This window comes from Dermacentor variabilis, chromosome 9 (assembly GCF_050947875.1).
Source record: "Dermacentor variabilis isolate Ectoservices chromosome 9, ASM5094787v1, whole genome shotgun sequence".
NCBI lineage: Eukaryota > Metazoa > Arthropoda > Arachnida > Ixodida > Ixodidae > Dermacentor > Dermacentor variabilis.
Window position 1 is genome coordinate 81,120,257 of NC_134576.1, and position 27,632 is coordinate 81,147,888.

General features: G+C 47.7%; 1 long non-coding RNA gene across 1 annotated transcript in view; it reads right to left on the reverse strand.

The window, feature by feature from the left end:
* Positions 1-19,967, reverse strand: part of LOC142558073 (uncharacterized) — a 47,167-nt gene extending 27,200 nt beyond the window's left edge. The window contains exon 1 of the long non-coding RNA XR_012822946.1: positions 19,900-19,967. This is a non-coding gene — a long non-coding RNA (uncharacterized LOC142558073). The remainder of the gene's footprint in view (positions 1-19,899) is intronic.
* Positions 19,968-27,632: the final 7,665 nt, after the last annotated feature.

Sequence of the window (27,632 nt, forward strand, 5' to 3'; positions counted from 1 at the left end):
TGTTTGTATTGTTCCAGTTCTCTGGCAGCCTTGAACTCGTGAGACAGTTCGTATCAAGGGCTACCAGTTTTCCAAGCATTATGTCTCCTCAATCTTAGAATAAATCGGCTGTTATCCTATTCATAATGGGAACAGCGCGAACAAGACGACGACGGAGTGAAAGGACACAGGACGAGCGTTGACTCACAACTACGTTTACTGAAGCACCCATCAGGTATATAGCGACACAAGCGATCACATGGTCAATCGAGGAACGCAAAACCGGGACACGTGTATACCAAGCAAATGTTATCGTATCGAGCTGTCTAGGTACGTTAATTTTTGCTGAGAAAGCGCGATCGAAGGATGGCTAATGCACCACGGGCCCTAAGCATACTCATGCATCCATCAGATTAGTGTGGAAGCAGCCCACATTGACCAAAAGGACACGTGGTGCATTAGCTAGCCTTCGATCGCGCTTTCTCAGCAGGAATTGACGTACCTAGATAGCTCGATACGGTAACAGATGCCCTGTATACACGTTGCCCGGTTGTGCGTTCCTCGAATGACCATGTGATTACTTGTGTCGCTATATACCTGATGTGTGCTTCAGTAAACGTAGTTGTAAGTCAGCGCCCGTCCTGTGTCCTTTCGCTCCATCGTCGTCTTGTTCGCGCTGTTCCCGTTATGAATGTATACCAACTCGCCCAACTTTCCAATTTAGAGTTATTCTATCGTCTACTGCAGCCTTTTCCCTTTTCATGTCTTTCAAGGCCCTTCTAACTTCATCACTAATGATACAAGGAGCCTCTATGACCTCTTCAATGCTACTTCGAGTGGAGGTGTTGGGGCTGTTCTGGGTACTGTACAGGCCAGTGTACTATTCTTCCGCTGCTTTTACTATATATTCGAGATTGCTGATGACATTACCCTGCTTATCTTTCAGTGCATACATCTTGGTTTGTATTTTGCCTGATTCTCACTGATTTCATGCTGCGTCCATTTTTTACTGCTTCCTCAGTCTTACTCACGTTATAATTTCAAGTATTCCTTACTTTCTCCTTGTTGATCAGTTCTGACAGTTCCGCGAATTCTATCTCATCTCTTGAGTTGGACCCTTTCATTCTTTGTGGTTTCTTTATTGTGTCCTTTGTTACATGGGAGAGCTTACCCACTGTTTGCATTGGTGCGTTAACTCCCACTTCAAATGCCACTTCTGAAGCCAGCCTTGTTACCGTTTCATTCATTACCTCTATGTCATCTTCATCTCTCTGTTCTAAGGCTCCATATTTGTTTGCCAGGACCTGCCTGAATTTGTCCGCTTTTACCCTTATTCAGTCTAGGTTGGCCTGTTTTTTTTCTGACCGATTTTACTCTTTCTTTCTTCAAATCGAGGTGAATCCTAGACCTCGCTAAACTATGTTCACTGCACGCAACCATACCTAACACTTCTACATCTTGCACTATGCTGGGATCGGTAGAAAGCATGAATCTATTTGATTGCCTTGTTCCACCATTAGGGTTTTTCCAACTACACCTTCTGCTGCTACTCTTCCTACAGAAGGTGTTCATTAGCCGCAGCTTATTCCTTTCCGCGAATTCTGCTGGCATCGCTCCTATAGTGTTTCTAGAATCGATGCCGTAGTTGTCAGTTGCTTGCTCATCAACCTATTTTTCCCCCACTTTTACATTGAAGTCGCCCATCACTACACTGTACTGAGTTTGCACTTTTCTCTTGGGTAATTCAACATCTTCATAAAACTAATCTATTTCATTATTATAATGACTGGAGGTGGGAGGGTAGATTTCTACTACCTTTATTCTATACCTCTTACTAAGTTTTATTGCTACTACTTCTACTCTCTCATTGTTGGTTGAGAATTCGTCAATGTTGCCCGCTATGTCCTTAATGATATCCTACGCCGTATAGCTTCCTATCTGGGACCCCTCTACAGAAGAGTATGTGGTCATAAGTCAGTACTGTATAAGCCTCACCAGTTCTTCTAACCTCACTAAGGCCAATGATACTCCAAACAATGCCTGATAGCTCCTAAAAAAGTCCTCCTAAGCTAGCATCACTCGAGAGCTAAGGTGTTACACGTTGCGAGGGTCAGTTTTCTTTGGCGGGCTGTCCAGGTACCGAAATTCATAGCATCCTCTTCTGCACCACAGCTCTAACCACAGCGTTGGTCAGGTGCTGCGCAGCTGCTGGGGACTGTGGGCCATTGGCTGATCGAATGAGTTATTTGCGAGCGAGTGACCGAATACTGCACCAGGGAGGCCAATTCCTGTACTGGTGAGGGATTGTATTTTGTGGAAGCTTAGTGGGTGTTCCTAATTTGGTTGTACCTGGATTAGTATAGGCCCACTGGGCCTCGGCATCTTTTGCCGGCGTCAGACGCCACTCGAAGCCTAGAGATGTAGTGCACTGGAGGAAGCGAATTCGAGATTACCACCTTCAGATTAAAAAAATAACCGAGGATTCGAACTCCTGAAGTTGGCAACCAAGCAACCGAGATAGCTGAATCAGATAATACTGTAGGCGGCGAGGCCCCGTTATCTCTGAGAAGTCCAGCCCAGCGGAGCCCACATGCCTAAAATCTACGTTGATTTATGCATCTATTCACGCATTAAGTTCCCCGAATACGTGTGTGAGGTATGCATAAGAAAACTCTTATGTGTGTATGCTTACGAAGGGATTAACAACAAGGCCATCTCAGCATTTATACCCGATGGATGAATACTAAGACAGATGCCAAGAATTTGTACTTTTCGTATTATTTGTAGAGTTTTCAGTAAAATGTCCCTAGCGTAAGTCCAATCCCTTCTCGTAAATCTGACATGCCTAAAATCTCCCTTGATTTCTCCGCGATAGACGGGTTTTCCTTTCGCGATAGATGTCATAATGTAGTATTATCTCAATAGTTTTAACATCATGGTTCCGGAATTTCACATACTGTCATATTGTAGTGACGGTAAAAAACACAGCAACGATACTGTGAGTGACGAAACCAACTTTTATTCGGCAAACCTGTGCCAAGAAAAACAGGCTACACTTGAAGCACAACGATAGCGGTGAACACAGTCGGCGATCGTCGAAATCTGATTACCAGGTCAAGCGCGTAGTCTTTTATACATGAGCCATCGAACGTTCCAGAGTAATCACTAGTGCCCGTGTGTCTTCGACTATTCGACACTATTCACGTCGCGCATACGCGCAATCAGATTACAAAAGTTTCGATGACCACAGACAGCGGAAAAAACCACCGATAACATTCCAGATACCTCCGATACATGTAGGCACGTCCTGCGCTGAGCGATAACATTCGTTACACGATGAAACACGTTCACTCGATAAAAGAAGTACACGTGTCAACTCCCCTCTCTTTAAAAAAGCATCCGGCCGAGGCTGCAATTAAACGAAAGTAATAAACAAAAACACCCATAGTAGAACAACAAAATAACGAACTTCGTCCGCGTGCGTAAAAGGGCTTAAGACAAACCACGTAGACCACTTGACATCATGCGCGGCGCCGCTGTGATTGGGAAATGCCGTCTGGCACGACCTCATAGTCCAGTGTGCCAATACGTCGGATGATCTTGAAGGTCAACAAGACTGATTATTGGGCTAGTTGGTACGGTTTACTCATAACGGCCAAGCCTTTAGCGCAATTCAAAAAGACAGGGACGTGACAGAGACGCAGGACAGCGGTAAATTCAGCTGACGTTTATTGAAATACAGAAGCAGATTTAAAGCCAAGGAGGTATGAAAGACACAAAAGATACAAAAATACAAATGAGAAAGCATACTCTACGCATGCGCACATCATCACCGTCCAGGAACGTGATTTCGTTGTGAGAAAGTTTAACTGGCGATGTACCTACACAGTCCGCTCCCTTTTTTTTTTCGAATCAGCCGGGCTTCCATTGTTTCACGCATGCAACCGTCGTTGCTTCTAGCATCTACTGTGCATGCGCCGAACATCGGCTTGCACGTTTTGCCGGGACAATCATGGCAATTTTCCGAAAGGTTCCCGTCCCTTGGTGTTGCCACATTTTGTGTGTGTTCTGCAAGCCTTTCATTGAGGCATCTGCCAGTTTGCCCTATGTATACCCGACCACAAATTAACGGAATACGGTAAACGACCCCTTTCGGGCACTCCACAAACTTATTTCTATGCTTCACTTTACATCCTCTTGATCGCTTGGAAAAAGGGTCCGTGAGCTTCCACAACTTTGATAGTTTGTCTGGGGCAGAGCATGTCATCTTGGTATTCGCCTTATTGGCAACAACTTCAGCATATGGGAGATACCGTGTATGTACGGAATCACCGCCGTCTTTTCCCTTCCGGTGGATTGTTCGCTGCGGCTTTTCTTGCTCTTCTTTCACCAAGCCTTCCGTCACGGAAACAAGCACATCTTTGGAATCACCAGCCACAGAAAGCCGACTGGCTTGCTCGCTCAGGCTGACGGGTATCATGACAGGACAAGGGGTGGTTTACCGTATTCCGTTAACTTGCGGCCCGGTATAGAAAGAGCAAACTGGCAGATGCTTCAATGAAAAGCTTGCAGAACACATGTGAAATGTTGTAAAACCAAGGGATGGGATCCTTTCTGAACATTGCCATGATAGTCCCTGTAAAACGTGGAAGCCAATGCTTGGCACATGCACAGTGGAGGCCAGAAGCAAAGACTGCTGCATGCGTGAAATAATCGAAGCCCGGCTGATTCGAAAAACGGGAGCAGACTGGGTTAGTACATCGTCAGTTAATCTTTCTGACAAGGAAATCGCGTTCCTTGACCGTAATGGCATGCGCATGCGTGGAGTGTCATTTATCTTTTGTATTTTTGTATCTTTTATATCTTTCATACCTGCTTCACTATATATCTATATTGCCTATATTGCCACCATATTGCCACGATATTGCCGTCCGTATCTTCGCGACACCAAGTTTCTGGTACGGCCTAGAGATAGACTAGAACGGGAGATATTATAAGCTTTTACATTGCAAAGGCCGAGGGCACATCCATTAGTTGCCCTTCAGTGATGCTTACTGAAAAAGAGATAGCTTTCCTAATAAGATAGGGAGGTTGTGATGTCACGATGGGCCATTCGTGGTTGTATCTATTTAAAGTCATGTTTCTTCAAAAAACATTTAGTTGGAAGTAGCATATTGTCCGTCGTGCTTGTTCTTCTTTTAGTCCGCGTCTTCGTAGCGCTCTTTTCTTCAAGTGCATATCTGCCCCTGTGTTTCAACAGACGTCAGTTAAAAGTTAGCGCTGCCCTGCGTCTCTGTCACGCCCCTGTCTTTTTAATTGCGCTAGAGGCTTTGCCATTATGAGTGATATTGTAGGGTTCGAAATACCGTTGCAATAGGTTATCGCTGAGCCCTCGTCGGCGTATCGGAGTCCAAACCCAAAAATGGTCGCCGGGCAGGTATTCCACGTAGCGTCGTTGAAGAGCGTAGTGTCAGCTGCCGGTCCTCTGCTGGTTCTTGATGCGTAGGCGCGCGAGCAGTCAGACTTCTTCGGCGCACTGGAGATAGGCGGCGACGTCGACATTTTCTTTGTCAGTGACGTGCGCCAGCACGTCGTCAAGAGTCGTCGTCGGGTTCCTTCCGTAAACCACCTTGAACGGCGTGATCTGTTGTTTTTTGGCACTGCCGTGTTGTAAGCGAAGGCAACTTACGGCAGGTCAGCATCCCAAGTCTTGTGTTCGACGTCGACGTACATTGCTAGCATGTCGGCGAGAGTATTGTTCAGCCGCTTCGTAGGACCATTCGTCTGCGGGTGGCAGGCAGTTGTCCTCCTGTGGCTTGTCTGACGTTGACATTGGAAAAGGTCCCAACAAATCCATCACGATCTGCTGATACGGTCGGCAAGGTGGCTTGATCGGCTGTAGTAATCCCGCTGGCCTCATTGGCGGTGTCTTGCGTCATTGGCAGCCACGGCAAGACTTGCCATAACGGGCGACTTCGGCGGTCAGGCGTGGCCAGTAATACTTCTCTTGTATTCTTGGGAGTGTACGGAAAAACACGAGATGCGTAGCTTTCTGATCGTAGTGCAGGGCGTGCAGGACTATTGACCGGAGTGCTACAGGCACAACGATCAAGTAGCTTGGACAGGCTGGGAAAAAGTTCATCGCCAGGATGTCATTTCGCAAGAAGACAGAAGAGAATCCGCGCCTAAATGTCCTCGGGACAAAGTTGGTCTTGCCTTCCATGTACTCAGCAAGGCTTCTTAGCTCGGGGTCTTCTCGCGGCTGCTGGGAAAAGTCGTCTGTGCTTATTGTTGCTAAAAAGGCGTCATCGTCTTATCATTCTTGGGCGGAGGGTCCACGGGAGTGCGAGGCAGGCAGTCGGCATGAGAGTGTTTTTGTCCTCACTTGTAAATTACAGTGATCTCATATTCTTGCATTCTGTAGCTCCACGGTGTCAGGCGTCCTGAAGGGTTCTTTAAGGTCGCTAGCCAACACAAAACCTGATTGTCGCTTACGGCTTTGAACGGTCTGCCATATAGTTAAAAGGGAAATTTTGCTGTAGCCCTTATGGTGGCAAGGCATTCCTTTTGGGTTGTAGAAGATTTGCCTTCCGCTTTTGGCAACAACCGGCTAGCGTAAGCTGTCGCATGTTCAGGGCCATCTTTTCTCTCGACAAGGACGGCGCCGAGGCCTAGGCTAATGGCGTCAGTGTGGATTTCCGTATCAGCGTCTTCATCGAATTTCGCAAGTAACAGTGGCGAATGCATGCGTCGTTTGAGTTCTTGACATACGCCAACGTGTGGCGTTTCCCACTTGAACTAGACATCGCATTGGGCTAGATGTGGCAGCGGTGCAGCGATGCACGAAAAGTCCTTGACAAAGCGTCTGTTGTAGGCACACATGCCAAGGAAACTACGTACTGCCTTTTTACCAACGGGCTGCTGGAACTTTGCGATGGCAGATGACTTCTGCATTCGGGGTGTACTCAGGCTTGCTGATGACGCGTCTCAGGAATAGCAGCTCTTCGTACACAAAGCGACGCTTTTCCGGTTTCAAAGTGAGTCCGGAAGACTTGATTGTCTTTAGTACTGTTTTAACGCACTTCAAGTGCTCGTCAAAACTTGCAGAAAAAACGGCATCATCCAAGGACACAAGGCTGGTCTGCCACTTCAACCCTGCAAACACCATGTCCATCACGCACTGAAACGCTGCAGGCGCCGAGCACAGTCTGAATGGCATGACCTTCAACTAACAGGGACATTGACGAAGGCAGTCTATTCGCGATCCCGCTCGTAGTCTTCTCTTTGCCAGTAGCCAGTCTTGAGAGCCATTGATGAGAAGTATTTGGCGTTGCAGTGCTGATCAAATGCGTCGTCTATCCGTGAAAGGAGGTATACTTTTTTCTTCGTAATATTGTTGAATCGACAACAATCGATGCAGAAACGTAGGGTTCCGTCCTTTTTCTTTACGAAGACTACAGGAGATGCCTACGGGCTTTTCGATGACTGGATGATGTCGTCCCGCAGCATCTCGTCGACTTCTTGCTTTATAGCAGCACGTTCTCGTGATGCAACTCGGCATGGGCTCTGGCGGAGTGGTGAAGCACACTCTTCGGTTATTATGCGATATTTCGCAGATGGCGTTTTTCGAATCCTCGATGACCTCGAAAAGGAGTCTTTGTGGCGTTGGAGAATACATCTGAGCTTTTCCTGCTTACTGATGGGGAAATGTGGATTTATGTTGAAGTTTTTTTCGGGAACTATGGTCGTCGAGGTAGATGCGGCAGAATCCAAGAGGACAAACGCGGTGCTGGTTTCCAGAATTTCCTCCATGTATGCGATCGTCACGCCTTTGTTGATGCGCTTGAACTCCTTGCTGAAGTTTGTCAGCCACACCTTCGTTTTTCCTCCGTGCAGTCGAGTGATCCCTCTTGCGACGCAAATTTCATGGTCGAGCAGTAAATGCTGGTCGCCCTCGATGAGGCCTTCTACGTCTGCAATTGTTTCGGTGCCGAAGGAAATGACAATGCTGGAGCGGGGCGGGATGCTGACTGTAGTTTCGAGCTCACTCAAGGCATGATGACCACGAGAGCTCCCCGGCGGTAATCTTGATTTTCGGATAGCGTTATCGACTTCGAATTCAGGTCGATGACTGCGCCGTGTTGGTTCAGGAAGTCCATGCCGAGAATTTCGTCTCGTGAACACTGTTGGAGGATTACGAAAGTGGCAGGGTAGGTGTGGTCATGAACGGTAATTTTGACCGTGCTGATTCCGGCCAGTGTTATGATGTGTTCTCCAGATGTCCGGATTTGAGGGCTGTCGCATGGAGTCTTAACTTCCTTTAACTGGGCAGCAAGTGGTCCACTCATCACGGAGTAGTGGGCTCTTGTATCCTCTAAGGAAGTGATTGCGTAGCCATTGAGAAGTACATCGAAGTCGGTGGTTCTTTGTAATACGTCACAGTTGAGTCTTGGCGTCGGATCACGACGACGTGGTGTTAACGTGTGGCTGGAATATCGGCTCATCAGTTATTCTTTTTTTGACCTAATATTTGCTTCTAGGCTTCGTCCGGGTGGCGGCCTCTCGCTGATGTATTGTCGAGACGGACTTTTAGGCGTCTTCGTTAGGGGCGCAGGATCTTCGTCAGCTCGACGAACAGCAACCACACCCCCATCGGCTCCATGGAGTCCGGATATGGACTCGCAGACAGGCCCCGGGCTGGGCCAGTCTATGGTTGGCGTTGCGGTTGAGGGCGAACAGAATGGTAGTCGAGAACCGCTGACTGCCGATGATGTAGTCGGCGATGTTGTGTGTGCGCTCCCCAAGCGGTGGAGCGACGCGTTGATGGCGAACCCCCGTCGCAGTCGCAAGTCGCGGTATGGGCATCGGCGGTACACATGGCCGGCTTCCCCGCAATTGTAGCAAAGCGGGCGGTTTTGGGGCGTTTCGTTGGTCGGCAGGTGGGCGAGGTGGCAGCGTCTGGCGACAGAATCGCGGAGTCATGGTCGCGGGCACGAGGCGGAATCTGGCGGCGGGTGACGGTGGCGTATGTCATCGCTTCTGGCTGGGGCTGTGGCGATGGCGGTTGCACCTAAGTAAGCCCAAGTGATCGCTGAACTTCTTTTTTGACGATGTCGGCGATTGAGGCCTATTGAGGCTGCGACCTTGAGCAGAGCTTCTATAGTTGCTCTTCCACCACCACTCTGATGCTCTCGTGCAAGTCGTCGGCGCCCACTGGATGAACATCGGCGTAGTTCACTGGAAGCGTGCATGGGTTGAACTGCTTGTTCCTAATTTGGATTGTTTTCTCGATAGTTGTAGCCTCGAAAGCAAATTCAACAACTGACCTGGGCTGGTTGCGCACCAACCAGGTGAGGAGCCTTTGCTTGACACCGCTGATCAAGAAGCAAACTTTTTTCCCTTCTGGCATGTCGGGTCGGCGGTCTGAACAGGCGAGTCATCTCCTCCGTGAAGATCGCAGTGCTCCCGTTGGCAAGTTGCACTGAGGCTTCCAGCAGAGCTTCGGCATTTTTCTTGCGCATGACAGTCGTAAAGGTCTGCAACAGGTCCCATATTGTCGGAGGGAATTCTCGGTTCTCAAACCACGTTCTGCCTGCGTCTCCTAAGGTGAAGTATACATGGCGCGGTTCGTTGTCGGAGTCCCAGCTGTTGAATGTGGCGGTTCTTTCGTTAGTCTCAAGCCAGGTATGATCCATGGAAGGGTGGTGGTTCCCTGGGCTATTCCATCAGGATGGGCGACGCTGGGGCTGCCATTGGAGTTCACTTAGCGACGATCTTCCTCGTTGTATAAGGCAAATGCCCTTGTAACGGGGTCAGTCCTTGCCACCGGCGGCTACCTCTCTGGTTCTTGGCGACCATGATCTTGTCTTTCGATTTCGCGCTTGGGTAACGGCTTTGTGGCGCCTCCGGTAGATGAAAACAAACCACCTCCAGTAGATGCTACGTAATAGTAACGGTAAGGAACACAGCAGAAATACTGTGAATGACGAAACTTTTATTGGCCGAACCTGTGCCCACCAAAAACAGGCTACACTTAATGTAAAACGATAGCGGCGAACACTGTCAGTGATCGTCGAAATCTGATGAGCAGGTCAAGCGTGCCGGTTTTTACACATGAGAAATCGAACTTTCCAGTGTAATCATAGAGAAACAGATTCAACAAGAACGGACACTCCCATAGAGCCCAGTGGCCAAATTGAGTGTTGCGCACGAAGCAGATGGTATTAACACCTTCAGGTTTCGGTTTTCGGCGCGCGCGTTATGAACGCCAGCTGGTACACACCACGCCGGCTTCGCTGATCGGCGCAGCGTTTATTATTTTTCTCTTCTACTGCTGAACCACGCTCGGCCTTGCCGCAGAATCGTTTTATTAATTAGTAAAAATGAGTGCGGACGATCTTTACAAGCCTCTGCCGAATCTTTGTCACGTGCAATTTCAAGAAAAGGCAAGACGTGTTGTGAAATTATAAAATGTTTATTTTGCTCTATATTAATTCTGGTTCCGGGCTTCTTGTGCATTCATCCTAAGTTGTGGCAATAGGTAAGCAGCAGTCAATGCCGTACGAAGCTCCACTCGATGCCATAAGCTAAAAAGAAGTGAATTACAAGCATGTATCATTTGGGTATAATGACCTAACAGGAATATTGCGTGCAGAGGCTAAACGTGCGTAAGTGGTGAATGAGCGGCATTACAGATAAATTCACTTTTACATGCATTTCATAGCAAATAGACTCCTCCCAAATAATGCCATGACATATGAAGAAAACATCCGATTTTCGAGCATCCCTGCCTTCCTGGGCATTACTTCCTTCACTTTAAGAGCACAAATACACCGGTGACCGCGCGTTTCCAAAACAACTCGGCCTCAGTCGACGCGAAGGTACGCCAAATGCACAGAGGTGGCTACAACACAGGCTCTCAGCCAGACCACGTTACACGTTCGCAGAATGCCTTCTAGTCGCACTCAAGAAAAATTCGCGGGTGCAAAGCCTGTTTTCAGTCGTTCTGAAGAGAGAAATCTCAAATTCTTTGGGTCATCGGCGTTATCTTTTACTCGTCCTGCCGGCACAAGCAACACACTCCCGTGTCATCACACTTGGCAATGGCGCGTCGCGTTGTGTGCAAGCGGGAGTAGCGAAATAAGGAATATGTTATTTCAGAACCGTAAAAAGCGTCCGAAACTTGTCCCACTAAATTTCAGTACACGCCAAACTGACTCACCATGGCCGGCTTGCTTTTTTGCTAAAAGCCTCACAACCCCACACGCGTCAAGCATGCGTCAAAAGTATCGAAAAATGTTACGAAATGAATGACAATAATTTTTCGGGTCAGAGAACTTGTCGCAAACTTCTTCCAGTAAGACTCAGTACGCGCGAAACTAACTGCGGCACACATCCGAGCTGCATTTCGCTAACTCCGCCACTTTAAATGTACCCCGAAAAGTAGCGACATTAGTTACAACAATGTCTGGGGTCAGAGAAAGCGCCATGGCTTGTCCCGGTAAGATTCAGTACACGCGAAACCGCGTCACACGGCCGAGGTGCTTATCGTCACAAAGCCAGGTTGCGGCGAGCCTTCCCCAAAACTACCGAAATAAGTTACAATATTGCTCGGGCTCATATGAAACGCCGCAAACATTTCCCAGTACGAGTAATTACCTCAAATTCGCTACGCTTGGACGGCGAAGCTGTTTTGCCATAACTGAGTCCCTATATAGGTTCAGTTTTGTGCGGTAAGCCTAACTGTGCTTCAAGTGCGTCATAGACCGTGAAACAAGATTCCTCACCTTGCTGTAGTCCAGTAGTGCAGCGATGACCGCACACAAGGGAACGTGAGGACCCAAAAAATGGGCTATATCCAAAAAATACGGGTCGCCGAGCACGCGAGCTTCACACGTGCGGCCGGCCTCGCTCGTTCCTGTGGCATGTCTGGCGCATGACGCATGCACGCGCGTCTGACGTGCCGCTAGCTTGTTGCTAGGCAACACAAGAAGAATAGGTCGCAAAGTATAAGTTCATTTTACATTCTTTTTTTTATGTTCGCGTCAACTAACGGATGGAGTTGAAACTAGGTGTAACGTGTTTCCTGTTGCCAGTTTTTGCCGAGTGTCCCCTCTTGTTGAATTTCTTTCCCTATGGAGTTATCGTTAGTGCCAGCGTGTCTTCCAGGTAATTCTACACCATTCGCGTAACGCATACATGCAATCAGATTACACAAGGTTCGGCGACAGCAGAAAACCAATAAAACCATCGATAACATTTCAGGAAATTCCGACACAGGTAGACGCATCCTGCACTGAGCGATAGCATTTGTTAGGCGATGAGGAGGAGGAGGAAAAAGCTTTATTAATTACTGATAGGGAAGAGGGTAATAAGGAAGAGGGTAGGCTGGGCGGGAAGCGGTTGGGTGGGTCCCTATTCGCCGGCGCCAGTGATCCTGGCTACTCTCTCCGCCTGGTCCAAGAGGACCCTTTCGGCCCCCAGCGCCGGCCGAGCGAGGAGGATCTCCCACGGCTCCCTATTGTAGGTAAGCATCTCAGGAGAGTTCGCTTCTAGTGGTGTTTTTGTACATTCCCACACCACATGTGGCAGCGACGGCCACGCACCACACCATGCACTAGCGCCGGCATGTAGTGTGGGATTCATATGGTGAGCTCTTTCCAAGTGGGGATAGATATGTGTCTGTATTCTTCTGTATGCGCGGGCTTGTACCCTCAGTTCCCGATGCGAGGGCAAGCCGCTCTCTCGTGCGACGTTGGTGTTCGAGGGTGTCTCTGGGTGTGAGTGGACTATCTTGGAAGGGGCTGTGGTTCCCCGCTCGATTTTTGAGTTCTCGAGCTAGGGATTGGGCCCTCTCATTGCCTGGGATGCCCTCGTGTCCTGGACACCATATGAATGCAAGTTCTTCTTGGAGTGCGTCGCCTAAGGTTCTCAGCGCTATTCATGGCAATCTGCCTTGCATGTACATTCTACATGCTGTTTGAGAGTCGGAGATAACTAGTGCCGAGTGCCCGGCGCTGTTGCTGTGTTTGATTGCCATCGTGATTGCTGAGGCTTCGGCAGTGGCTGTGAATGTTGTGTTTATTGAGGCCGTTATTTCGACTCTTTTCCGCTGCTTGTTGCGAACTGCTACTATGAAGTGTCCTCTAGTAGTCCGAGCGGCATCCGTGTACTGCCATTCTTGATTATTCCCAAAGCTTTTGCTAGGTTACTTGGCTCGGGCTTGTTTTCGGCCTTTGTGGTATTCGGCATTCATGTTCTTTGGTATCGGTGTGGCTTGCATTTACTTCCTGATGTGGCCAGATAGCTGGTGGATTTGGTCAATGCAATATGGTGGTTTCACGGAACATCTTAATTCAGTCAGCAGTTGTTGTCCGGCTTGTGTGAGACACAGGCGCTCTGTCCGATTTATTATAACCACTGCCTTGAGCTCTTCAAAGGTTTTGTAAACTCCTGTGTGATGTAGGTTTTCATTTACGGTGTTCATTGGTAATCCTAGCGCCACCTTGTACGCGTACCGTATGATCTGGTCCACCATCTTGATTTCTGCGCGATTTAAGTTTTGATAAGGTAGAGCATAAGTTATCTGGTTTTTGACAATAGCTTAAACGATTCGTATTCTTTTACTTTCGTATAGGCCTCTCCCTTTCGTTGTAATTATTCCTACTAGTTTTCCTATTTGCTTAGTTGTCGCTTCCAGGGTCGCGATAGTTTGTTCCGCTCGCCTGTTGCTTTGTATCCAGAGGCCCAAGACACAAACCTTGGTCTTTTCTGGAAGCATGCGGTTCTCTAGCTGGAGGTGTAGGTTTGGCCTGTTACGGTAGTTACATCCATGGACTCTGATTCATTCGGACTTTTCTGGTGCACACGCCATGCCGTGTTCTGCCACGAAGTTTTGGACGGTGTTGATGGCTTCGTGTAGGGTGCTTTCTTTGTGGCCTAACAATCCTTTGTGCATGCATTAGGTAATATCATCCCCATAGAGCGCGAATTTGAGATCTTGGATTGGATGCAGCCTTCTTGTCAAATTGTTCATGCCAATGTTAAACAATAATGGTGAGAGTGTAGCTCCCTGTGGAGTTCCTTTGTTGAGGAGGTTGAGCTTGGGTGATCGTATATCTTCTAAACCTATCGTGGCAGTGCTACCAGTTAAGCAGGGTTTGACGTAGTCAAACATTATCTTTCCGCATCCCATTTCTTCTAGTTCCTCCATGATGAGCTTATGGGACGTGGTGTGTAATGCCGCTTTTAGGTCCAACGCCACCATTATGATTTCTTCTCCAGTTACCACGTTGTTTATTACTTCGTCTCTCAGCCTAAGGAAAACATACTGTGTTGAATGATGTTTGCGGAAACCGTACATGTACACCGACAGGAGCTTGTGACTTTCGAAATAATCGGCTAACCTGGTGAGTATCACTTTTTCAAACTTTTTCACTTTTTCCCGAGACATGACGTAAGTGAGATTGGTCTCAATTTCTGAGTAGTTTCCTGTTTTCCCGGTTTAGCGATTAGGACTATGGTGGCTTCCTTTCCTTGCTGTGGAATAGTTCCAGTTTCCCATAAGCCCTTGTTGAAGTAGTCGACTAGTCGTCCGAGTTGCTCATTGCTGAGGTTGCGCAGCATTGCGTTGGGGATGCCGTCCCCTCCGGGTGCTGTGTTTCGTGTGATGTCCTGTGCCGCTGCGTATAGTTTTGCAACAGTAACGGGCTCATCTAGAGGTTTGTTTGTCGGCCCTTTGTAGCCGAGAGATTCGAAGCTATCGCCCCCTGTTTTGATGTATTTGACCCTGAGCACTTGGATCAGTTTATCGGTGTCACCTTTGTATTCACCTACTAGGGTGCGTATCGTTCTCGCTGTTGCCGTCTTTGTAGAGTCCGGGTCTATCATGCTACGTAAGATAGCCCATGTCTTAGCGGTGGATAACGTCCCTCTCAGTGAATCGCAGTATTGGAGCCAATTTTTCGCTTGCAGCTGTCTGGTACACTCATTTGCTTGTTCCGATAACATTGCTATTGTTGACCTAAATTATCTTTGATTTTTCCAAGGCTTGGTTAAGCTGCGCCATCCCTCCCACAGGTGCAGAAGGTGTGGGTCGACTGCAGGTCTTTTCACGTTAATGGATATGTTTTCTGTTGTGGCTTCGTGTGCGACTTTGAGTTCCTTTGCCCAGTCCTCAGCTGTGTTGGGAGGTGTTATGGACATTGGATATTTTCTGTACGCCGTCCAGTTTGTAATTCTGGACTGCTTTGGTGGAAGTTTAAGCAGGGGTGTGATCATTGAATAGGGTTACCTATCGCCGAAACTGGAACTTTAAAGACATGTTAGGGCACGCAAAACTCAGCCAACAGCATTCCCCCGTAATAAAAGCATGTTGTCGCCCCAGGTGCAAAACCTGCAGGCATCTTCAAAGTGACATTAAAATTAGAAGCACCGCAAATAGTCATACACATGAAGTCAAATCCAGCTTCACTTGTACAAGTTCGGATGTTATTTATATGCTTAAATGTTATATCGGGGAAACAGGACAATCAATGAACGTCAGATTAAACGGACATCGCGCGGACACAGCTAAAAAGCTTCCCAAAGCCGTCGCCAAGCATTTCAACCAAGCAGGTCATAACTCTGATAAACTTAAACTCTACATCTTACAAATTCCCGTTCTGAACGAGAAAGAAAATGCAGACAATCATACCGTATCCATAAGTTCAAGACTTTGCAACCAATAGCCATAAACGTTTCAAAGGGAGCTTTAGATTCTATTCGCTATGCTAAATTTTAAGCTATATGCAACAACACTTAGTTTGGTTTCTTGGCGTTTCCTTTTTTTTCTTCCTTTCCTTTCCTCCTTTTTTTTCAACCGGCGTGTCAGACGCAGTTCACACGCCGGCTAAAACACGTGGTTGACAAATGGAGTGAGGGGGGGGGGAGTCCCTGGCCTTGACTTTGTGCTCAGTATTCCCTTATTCTCAATCCGACACGCTAACACACCTTCCCTCGTTGCCGCACCCACTCGCCTTACACCCTCTCTCCTTTAGAAGAACCCACCTATATATACTGTGGCGAGGAAAGCATACGTAGCCATGAAGAAGACAAGTCCACGTTGGCTCCTGCTTTCACCTTGTTCTCATTTTGCTCATTGTAATAACATAGTCGTCACTTCCCAGATTTTCGTTTAAATTCCTGTACTGTCCATCCGCTACGTTTAGCGTGAAGGTGAAGTCGGGTTAGGTGTCCCCACATACGCTATTTCCTAATCTAGTGGGTGTTAGTGGGAGAGTTACTAGTTCTAGATGATATTTGTAATTTCTACGTTGCCCTTTCGGGGTATATCGTCGGTATCCCCAATTGGTGTTGGGAGCATTGTAGTCGCCTAGCAGTACGAATTTGCCTTTTCCTCCCAGATCACCTAATGCGTATCCAACATTTGCCGCAAAGTCCGGTAGACGTTCATTGGAAGGGTTGTATATGTTGCAAATAAAGGTCTTTGCTCTCCCTTTCTTCGATGTCTGTAGTTCAATGATTTGGTGCTCGGTTGCGCATTGAGCGACATAGTGTGAGCTCATCGCTATTCCTTTATGCGCTAATGTAGCAACCCGCGGGTACTGTTGATTCGTAACTGTGCAGTGATCCCTTTCCTACTTCTTGGAGGCATATATGTCGGCATCGTGTATGTCTGTAACGCTGCCGCTCTTTCCAAAAAAGAGCGGCAGTTCCAGTGCCATATCTCAGCGTGTCTGCGGTTCTGGGCGTTTTACTGGCCATTGTTGATCACGCTTTCGACGTCCGTCGAGTCCGACATTACGCCATTCTTAGCTTTTCTAGCCCGCGGTGCGCTGGGGTTGCTATTCGTTCTTTTACGCAGTGGTCTTTGTCGGGCTAGCGTCTCTTCTACGTATCCTTTAAGTTCCTGTAAATCAGCGTACAGCTGTTCTTGGAAATTTTGGATGCTTTGCATCTGTTGCACAAGCAGTTGTAATGTTTTGTCCGTAGAGGATGTCGCTTCCGTGTGTTCTTGTTGTGCCGCATCTATGGGTTTTGCTTGTTCCGCCTTGGCTGTGAGTTTGCTTTTAAGTGTGGCGATCTCCATCCTAAGTTCTTCTAAGCTTCGTTTCAGTTGCCTATTTTCTTATACAATCTGTTGGTATTCCGGGTTCGATGTTATGGGAGTCGTATGAACCATCACCACCCAGCTCACCTTGTCGGTGTGTTCCTTCTTCCTTGTTGGAGTGGGAGATCTTTGCCTGGATCCCGTAAGAATGGGCTGGCAGTTGAAAGTGGGGTGGTCTGAAGAGTAAGAGTCCTCATGTCGCCTTCGTCACTCTCGTGATCGGGATCGCTGTCGTCGTGGCGACACCATTTGTAGGTCTTCTTGGCGCTTTAATGGTGGCCATCCGCCGCCGTCCGTTTCAGCCGTGTCGTACCACCGTGGCCTTGGTACAAACTCCTTGATCGCAGTCTTGGCTAGTCAGGATGAAGACTTCCTAGGCGTTTTGTTGTTCTGCCTTGACTGTTTGCACCGTTTCTTGCAGTCCTTCGATCCGGCAGGATGCTCCTCTCCTCAAGTGGAGGAGGTGGGTTTACATTCGTGCTCCAACTCTGGCTCATAAGTGCCGCATTTGCTGCATACCGAGATATGAGGTTGAGGGCACGCGTCCGTCCTGTGGCCTCTTTGTATGCAGGCGTTGCAGAATTGTATGGTGTTCTTGAACGGGTAACAGGGCATTCCTCCTCCCACGAAGTAGACAAAGCGTGGTGCCATGGGGCCATAGAATGTAATGACCGTAGTCTTTGTTTCCGCAAGCGTGCGTGCTCGTAGTATCTCCACTCCTTGCGCTCTGATGCGCAGGTTGGATTGGAATGCTTCCGGACTCGTTTGCGGTGCCAATCCGTGCACTACACCTTTCTTTGTGTCGTCTCCGGCCGTCACGTAAGCGTTTAGTGCGTGTTGTTTGCCGTTGATAACGAGTGTCGTTATCTTCCTGACTATATCTGCTACTTCTTGTTTAGGGGTAGATATGATAAAGATGTTTGATCCTGGCTTTAGTCGTAACAGGAAGTGTTCCCCTCTCACCTTCCTTTGTGTGGCCATAATGACTTGACGAGTCGTAGGCAGCCCTGCTGCCATGGTTTTTCTCCCAACTCTTGCGAAAGCCTTCTTCTGGCGAACAGTTAACACCGTTTGCCTCTCTCCTCCTTTGTGCTCCTCCTGCCCGACGCGTGTGACGGGCATATCGGTGTCTTGTAGGATGATACCATACCTTTCGTCGGCGTCTGGGTGTTCATTTGTTCCCGGTCCAGGCCTGAGAGCGTCGCTCGTACTTTTAGTGGTTCGTGCGAGCTTGAAGCTTCAATATAGTTTGGTTTAGGCATGCTCGTCGAAGCGTTCGTCGCCCCCGTGGGCGTCGCAGCTCCGGCCGCAGATGCCGTCGTCACCTGTTGCGGCAGCGCGCACGGCGTCTCCCGCGCAGCAGCCGACGCCTCCACCGTAGTCGGCGTAAGTGTTAGCAATCCGCACACGTGTGGCGGGCACGTCCTGGCCCGTATCTACGAAAAGACGAAGGGCTCACCGCTAACACTGCACAGTGCACAGTCTGTGGATGTTCCCGAATCATGTGTTCTACACGAAATTGAGCACATCATAGGAAAAGCTGGTCAAAAGATAGGAAATCGCGGAGTTCTACGAAGAGCCAACCGCTCTGCTCGGCTCAACCTCGGCGTCTATCCGTTAGACCTATGGTTAGACGATGAAACGCGGTCACTCGGTAAAGTACACGTGTCATTACGCATGCAGGTATGAACGCGGCTATGTGCACGAGATATTTTCGCTGAATTTGAGCAACATTTAAAACGTGTCTAAAAAAAGTTTTCATCGCTTACCAGGAAACTGCCAGTCGCGTACGCACGGAGATATACTTATCAGGTTACTGTCGCGTCTGCCTGCCTCTGGCACGGGAGAGGTCTTTAAAAAAAACAGACATTAACGACAACAACGAGCCGTAAATCCTACTCCCCGTTTCGTGCGTCCCCGAAGGCCGAGCCATTGGGTGTGGTGGGAAAATCCTAAGAATTGCGATATGAGCCACCTGAATATTGTGGTTGTGAGCCTCATGTATAAGTACCTGTGTGAAGAGTAATTAAGTGTATAAGTGGGGTGAAGAACAGTGAAACTAGAAGGTTGCGAAGTCTTGCACACAACTTAAGAAACTTTATTAATGCTCGCCTCCAGATGGAGCCATAGCGTTTACAACAATCCGAGGACACCTAAACACTTCTTATTCTTATGCGTTGTGAATGCAATAGCAAAAAATTAGAGGCTTATCACTGGGCTTAACCTTAGCGTATCCTTAGCGTTTGGAGGCATCTTGACCGCATACACGCCCGGCGCAAAGACGCTGGCGCGGTTGCGGGCACAGAGACTGACGCGATGGCGGGCGCGCGCCGCTTCATCCCTGGCGTGACATCACATATCACGTGATGCAGCGATGGTGGCGCCGCCGCCGCGTAGCGCGTGACGGCGCGAACCGAAGCGTTATGGCCTCCGCCTGGCGACGTCCGACGGCGCGATATGAGGCCCCATCTGCAGCCGGTGTGACGTCATCACGTGATGCCATGTCACGTGACCTACTTGAAGGTCACTTGAAGGTCAATGGTGGCCACCGCCGGGAGGCGACCGACGGCGCGATATGAGGCCCCATCTGCAGCCTGTGTGACGTCATCACGTGACGCCATGTCACATGACCCCACTTCAGGGTCAATGGTGGCCACCGCCGGGCGTCGCGCGAAGGCCCGAAACCTACGTTAATATGCTTCGCATAATAATGTCATTTTGAACACCGCTGAACGGTCCTTCGGGTTCACGAACTCCTCGTGTGGAAGCGAGCACGCTGAGACGCTTGGCGTGTTTTGATTTTGACTTACCGAGGCGCAGTCAGAACGCAGGCGAGAACTTGCAGGGGCACAGAACGCGCGGATAAGACAGGCTTCTCAGATCCAGAGTGAGGTTCACGTGGCGTCTCGGCCATAGAGAGAGAAATTCAACAAGAGGGTACACTCGGAAAAAACTGACAACAGGAAACATGTCCCGCCTAGTTTTAACTCCATCCGTTATAGTTGACGCGAGCATCAAAAAAAAAAAAGAATGTGAAATGAACTTACAGACAACGTTTTATATTTTATTCTTTCCCACTAAAACTAAAGAAGTTTTGCGTGTAAATGAACTTATACTTTGCGACTTATTTGTCTTGCGTTGCCCAGCAACAAGCTAGCGGCACGCCAGATGCCAGACGCGCGTGCATACGTCATGCGCCAGACATGTCACAGAAACGAGTGAGGCAGGCCGCGCATGTGAAGCTCGCGTGCTCGGCGACTCACCTGTTTTGGATGTAGGCCGTTTTTGGGGCTCCTGGCGTTCCCTTGTGTTTCGTCTGCTTTTCGACACGACACCGCTGCACTACTGGACTACAGCAAGGTGAGCAATTTTATTTCACTGTCTGCGACGCACTTCAGGCACACTTAGACTTAGCTCACAAAACTGAACCTATTATGGACGCAGTTATCGAAAAACAGCTTCGCCATCCAAGCATAGTTAATTTAAGGTAATTACTCGTACTGGGAGATGTTTGCGATGCTTTCTATGAGCCCAAGCATTATTCTAACTTATTTCGGTAGTTTTTGGGCACGCTCGCCGCACCTGGCTTTGTGACGAAAAGTACCTCGGCCGTGTGACGCAGTTTCGCGTGTACTGAATCTTACCGGGACAAATTCTGGCGCTTTCTCTGACCCCAGATAATATTGTAACTAATTTCGCTACTTCTTGGGGTACTTTTCAAGCACAGTGGCAGCGCTCAGCGTAGTGGCGTAGTTTTGCTTGTACTGAATTTTAGTGGGACAAGTTTGTGACGCTTTTTATGGCCCAGCAACAACATAACGCAACAACATAAAGGTATTATTATTATTATTATTATTATTATTATTATTATTATTATTATTATTATTATTATTATTATTATTATTATTATTATTATTATTATTATTATTATACACCTTATTTCGGTACTCACGCTTGTCGAAAACGCGACGAGCGATTGCCGAGAGTGATAACACGGGAGTGTGTTGCTTGCGCCGGCAGGACGCGTAAAAGATAACCCCGAGGAGCTCATAAACTTGACATTTATATCTTCTTAGCGACTGAAAACAGGCTTTACACCCACGACTCTGTCGTTAGTGCGACTGGAAGACATTCTGGGAACGTGTAACATGGTCTGGCTGAGAGCTTGTGTTGTAGCCACCTCTGTGTACTCGGCGTGCCATCGCGTCCACTGAGGCCAAGTTGCTTTGAAAACGCGCAGTGACCTATGCATTTGTGCTCTTAAAGTGCATAAAATAATGCCCGGGAAGGAAGGGATGCTTGAAAATTGGATATTTTCTTTGGATTTTATGGCAGTGTTTGGGAGGAGTCTATTTGCTACGAAATGTATGTAAAAGTGAATTTATCTGTAATGCCGCTCATTCACCACTTACGCACGTTTCGCCGCTACACGCAATATTGCTGTTAGGTCAATATACCAAAATGATACATGCTTGTAATTTCCTTTTTTTCAGCTGATGGCATCCGGTGGAGCTTCGTACGGCAACGTCTGCTGCTTACCTGGTGCCACAACTTTGGATGAATGCACAAGAAGCCCGGAACAAGCATTTATATAGAGCAAAATAAACATTTCATAATTTCAGAAGACGTCTTGCGTTTTCTTTATGAAATTGCACGTGACACATATTCGGCGGAGACTTGTAAAGATCGTTCGCAATCATTTCTACTAAATAATAAAACAGTTCACCGCCAAAGCCGTGCGTGGTTTAGCTGTAGAAGCGAAAAAAAAAATAAAAGCCGCGGCGATCAGCGCAGCCGGCCTGGCGTGTACCAACTGGCCTTCAAAACGCGCGCGCTAAAACGCAAACCGGAAGATGTTAATACCATCCGCGTGGTGCACTACAGTCAATTCGGCCGCTGGGCTCTATGGGAGTGTCCGCTCTTGTTTAAATTTATTTGTCTCGATAATATCCTTTCGCCTCCTCAACAACTGGCGTGGCAGCGTAGCAAAAGGTGTACCTTTCCTTCCCCTGCACCTTCGAGGCGCGCTGATGAAGTGGCGTCGCTGCCAATGGCAGTGCGGCTTTATGTGCCGTTTCGTTGCTACAGACGACAGACGCCGGCTTTTTCAGTCAATGGGCCATTTGAAGCTTTCGCATCAATAATACCGTCCCAGTAATATTAAACATGTGGCCAAAACAGTAAAAAACACGACAATCACAAATATTTGCGGCCACTTTCACGGCAATGTGTTCATATTATTAGTCTTCCCCGAAACGGGATGTGAGGTTCGCAGCTGAAACTCAAGCTCTTAGAGCTTAAGGCGTACACGGGCAGGCCTGAAAACCAACAGAAATACGGAGACTGCATTTCAGGTCAATGCGTATTACTTGAGACTGAAGTGAGGGTTGTCATTTTGATAAGGCCTTATGACACTAACATGTCGCGTAAGCGAGTTTGGAAATCAAGTGAAGTAAACTGAATAAAGAGCACTCATTTTAAGCACCATACAAAGGGACAGCCTTTTATGGTGCGCGGGAAATAAATGACTACATGAGGAATCCCCGAATATTACCGGTATATATTGTCAACACGTCTGTTACAGACCCAGAAATGGGCAAGCTCAATCTTTAAAAAACAGGAAACAATTGATTGGCTTAGGACTATTGCTCGCAGTAAATCGACAGTAGTAGGAAGTATTATGCACTTTTCTAGTGTCGTAACATAATCCTAGCGATTCTTGTATAACCGATTTCTTAAAGAAACAATAATAGAACCTCTTCCCAGGCAACAGACATTCCGCTCACAAAGATTGATCAGACACCAAAGAAAGTGCCTTAGACAATTATTTGTGGAGCAGTCTCTCTACACACGGGCAGCATGAAGCGGCCAGTATACACGAACTGAAGCCCACCATAAATATGAGGAAATAAGCGACTTTCTGGTATACGGTTGCCATTGACCAAACGAGGCGTATACCTAGAAAAAAATGCTGTCTGTATACAGCTTTGTATTTGCTTTTATTTATTACAAACCGCCTGCGTTCTTTCACTTCTGCAGCGGTACTTTCACCGTGAGTACGCATGTTTTTTTTTTAATGCGAAAGCATCAAATGGCCCATTGAGCAAGAAAGCCGGCGTCTGTAGCAGCGCAGCGGCCCTTAACTTCACATTGGCTGCGACGCCACGTCACATGCAGGCCTCGTCACAGCATCGCCATGACACCACATCACCCTCACATTCGCAACCGTACGTTATCCGTACGTTCCTTCTCCGTGCAAGCTATCGCCTGCGTTCTAGCTTCGCCTCGGTAATTGCTATAAAGAAATTAATGCACAAGAACAGAATAAATTCGAAAAGGAAACGTTGGTGGTGAATTTTGAACCTAGGCCAGACGCTCAGAAACTGAGTGTCTTATCCACTTCGCTAAGCCAGCGAACCGGCTCTGCGCTGTCTAGGAGGCGCTTGCCAAGCGTCTCAACGCGCTCTCTCGCCCGCGAGGAGTTCATAGCTCGAGGTGACGTCGCAGCGTGTGGACGTTTCTCATCGGCCCCGTGAGTTTTTGGGTGTAACGCCAGTCTTTTTTGTTATATCCTAGTGGCTCTTTCACTCGACATGTGTGAGGATTTCCGCGACCTATTGAGACTATTTTTGAGGAGGTTTGTGCACTAGAACGCCGTCTATTGTGACTTTTGTGGTTCCTCTCCTACAAGAGCTTGGTGACTCTCCGACACCGTAGGTGTTGACACGCCTCGTGCGGGCGTCATGAACCAGGTTGAGGTAGTAGAAGGGGCAGATCTATCCCCGGAGGAGATGCTCAAGTGGCGACAAACGCACATATCATCATCATCATCATCATCATCATCATCATCAGCCTGGTTACGCCCACTGCAGGGCAAAGGCCTCTCCCATACTTCTCCAACAACCCCGGTCATGTACTAATTGTGGCCATGCCGTCCCTGCAAACTTCTTAATCTCATCCGCCCACCTAATTTTCTGCCGCCCCCGGCTACGCTTCTCTTCCCTTGGGATCCAGTCCGTAACCCTTAATGACCATCGGTTATCTTCCCTCCTGATTACATGTCCTGCCCATGCCCATTTCTTTTTCTTGATTTCAACTAAGATGTCATTAACTCGCGTTTGTTCCCTCACCCAATCTGCTCTTATCTTATCCCTTAACGTTACACCTATCATTCTTCTTTCCATAGCTCGTTGTGTCGTCCTCAATTTGAGTAGAACTCTTTTCGTAAGCCTCCAGGTTTCTGCCCTGTAGGTGAGTACTGGTAAGACACAGCTATTATATACTTTTCTCTTGAGGGATAACGGCAACCTGCTGTTCATGATTTGGGAATGCCTGCCAAACGCACTCCAGCCCATTCTTATTCTTCTGATTATTTCCGTCTCATGATCCGGATCCGCCGTCACTACCTGCCCTAAGTAGATGTATTCCCTTACGACTTCCAGTGCCTCGCACATATACGACGCCGTATATCAAGACTCATTCCGCAAGGACGCCATCACTGCCACGGCCAAGGCTGCTGTATGGAAACAGATGGTCTCCAGGAATAACAAAATCAGGCCTCTCAAGTTACCTGAAAGCTGATACAAGGCTATTTTTCGTATTCGCGGACGTTTCGGCGCCTCCCACTTCAGCCACTTCCAAGTCACCAAGCTTCCCTCTGCAGCAGCCGGCTTTTCAGCCATTGTGGAGCTGCGCCAAGACGTCGTTACCATCAACCCCACCACCATCACAGGTACCCTCAACACGGAAAGCTGCGATCGCTTGAAGAAATATCTCGCCACCTAGTCTTTCATACCGACGGCCAGGAACATGAAGTCATATCATACAGTGTTCCAAACTCCAAATCACACCAAGGCATTATCTACATCTACAGAGTATGCATGGGAAAACTTATCTACGAAAAAGACATTCTATCCATGCTTCTATCCGGACATTCTATCCAGGCTCACATTGCAGGTCCACCTCCTCCTTATAAAAATTGTCGAGGGATCAAATACATTAAACGTTATTAATAACTGCGTTGCCATTGCCAAGGATGCTGCGAAAGAATTCTTGAACGCTACGCACTGTCAAGGCAAATAAAATATGTAATTTTCATAAAAGAATATACCCGTATGTCTCAAAAATTGTGCCCGAAGTAACTGATATCAATGCTTCCATGTTTTCAGTGTATTTATTAAGTAAAGCCAATATCACACGAACTTCGGAACTGTATCAGTTTGAAGCCATCAAAACAATGCATGCCGCTGATATAAAAAATGTTAAGGCCAGAAAATGAACAATTGGAGGAGAACTATTTTATTAGAACGTTCTTATCCTCTCTCCCTTTCTCTAATTCGCATCTCTCTGTCATTCAAGAACCTTTTTTACATTTTTGTACATACGCAGAGACCAGGGAAAAATCTCAATGATGCTGTCCTTTGTTAGAATGTATTGCATAGGAGCAGCTGTCGCCGGTCGTGTATTTTGAGTAATCGCTCCGAAATTCCGAAACGTAGCGAGAGAGAGCAACATATAAAAGCAGGAGTTCTGCAAAATATACGAGGATAAGTCAAATGAAAGCGAGTTAATCCGAGTATCTGACAAACGGGCTACATTAAAACGTCTCCATGAGCATTTAGACATTTGTCCCACTGACTAACGAGTCGCGTGATTCCCGTCTCATAGAACCCCTTGGGTTGCTGCTTCAAAAAGTCTTGTAACTGACTCTTTCACGTCATCGTCCGACATGTATCTGGTTCCCTTGAGCTGTCTTTTCATATGCTCCAAAATGTGGAAGTCGCAAGGTGACAGGTCTGGGTAGTATGGTGGATGTTGCAGTGTTTCTCACTTGAAATTTGCCAGAAGAACTTCAGTTTGACCTAGTTGGTGTTTACTGCATAACAGTACCTGCGTAATAGTACTGCGTAGCAGTACCGCGTAGATAACAGTACCCGGCAGGCAACTACCTGCCGGGAAAGATTCATCGGCTTCTGTATCAAGCGCGGCCTGATTCCTTTGGAAGTGAGTGCCCTGTTTAGGTGTGTCGTTCCGTCGTGGGGTCACATCAAGCGCCTATGCAAAATGCTCCGGGCAGAGTTGTGGCGGCAAGTTAGACTGCTCGAAGATTGGCTTCGCTTCATATACTTTACTAAAGCTACAGAATGGCATGCGGAAAGGAATTTGAAGTCTGCTAGACTTCCTCTCAGAAGTCTGCCTCTCATCAGTTGACCGAGTACTACTGGAACAACATGGTTGGTCATTTCCTTAGGGCATGGAACAGTACGAGGACTAGTCAGGGACAAGAAAATAAGCCGCTTGTGCTGGGCGACGCAAGCATCCCAGAAGACGTGACCGCCCTGCTTGCTAAAGGAGCGAAGCACAGCGTCGAGCATCAAGCTCCTGCCCATGAACTGGCTGCTCTGAAGAGGCGGGTTGCGAACATGGCTCCACAGGATCACCACGACAGGTGCCTGTTGCATGCTGTTGTCTGTCCTTAGCAGGAGTGTCTCGAAATCGGCTTCCAATGAAACAGTATCTGCCATTCATAGGACTTTGACGTTTTGTAAAAACAACGAGCTTGTTCCTTTGGGAGCAAAGAGGGGGGGGGGATTTGTGCTCCCGAAGGGCATGTTTGGTGCTAAAGCCTCTGAAGCACTGAAGAAGAATTTAAACCTATTAGGAACTCTGAAACCAGAGTTAAAAGCAGGGTTATAAAATGTGCAAGCCTCTTAATCTCTATAAACTAGCTAGGAATATCAGTAGCGCTTAAGGCGCCGCGCTAAGTGTTTTCTTTACTGCGAAGACGCATAAACCCGGCATCCCATTCAGGACAATAGTTAGCGAGCGTGAAACATGGCTGGTTGAAGTTAGCAGCTTCATTTTAAAGAGTTTGTAGACGCATGTATTATCCGACTCCTTCATTACAAAAAAGCTCTGACGAGGTTGTTGATTTTCTAAGGGCTAACCAGGACATAGGTCCGGCTTTTTCAGTTGGTGCAGAAGATCTTTTCCACTCCATACCTCATAAAGATCAGTTTGTTGCTGCGAGGATGTGTATTGAAGAAAATGGCACTATTCCCTTCCAGAATGCAGTTGGTATTTCGGTGGAAGATTTTTTAACTCTTTTAGAAGCCTATCTTAATATCACTTTTATCAGTTATGACGAACACTTCTATCTGCAGAAATGTAGGATCTGCAACGGCTCGTGCATTGCGCCGATTTTGTGCAACATTTTTTTTAGCTACCATTGACAAAGCGCTTGATCAGGCGTTTGGGGAGGGGGCGTTTTTAAACATTTTAAATGTTTTTTTAGATATATGGATGGCATTTAATGGTTTTTAACGGGCAAGGAAGTTTAACTTCTTGTGGCAGCATTGTAGCCGTTGTTAAATAACTCGGTAAAGGGCTTTCGTTTACACACAAACTTCCGCGTAACAATCCCCTGCGTTTCTTAGGCCTACGCATTTCCTTTGCTAAAGGCCACGCGTGCTGGCAGTACTTCCCTCGGACACAGAAGGGTTTGGTGCAGTCTGATTCCTCCCACTCAAAAATTGTTAAACGA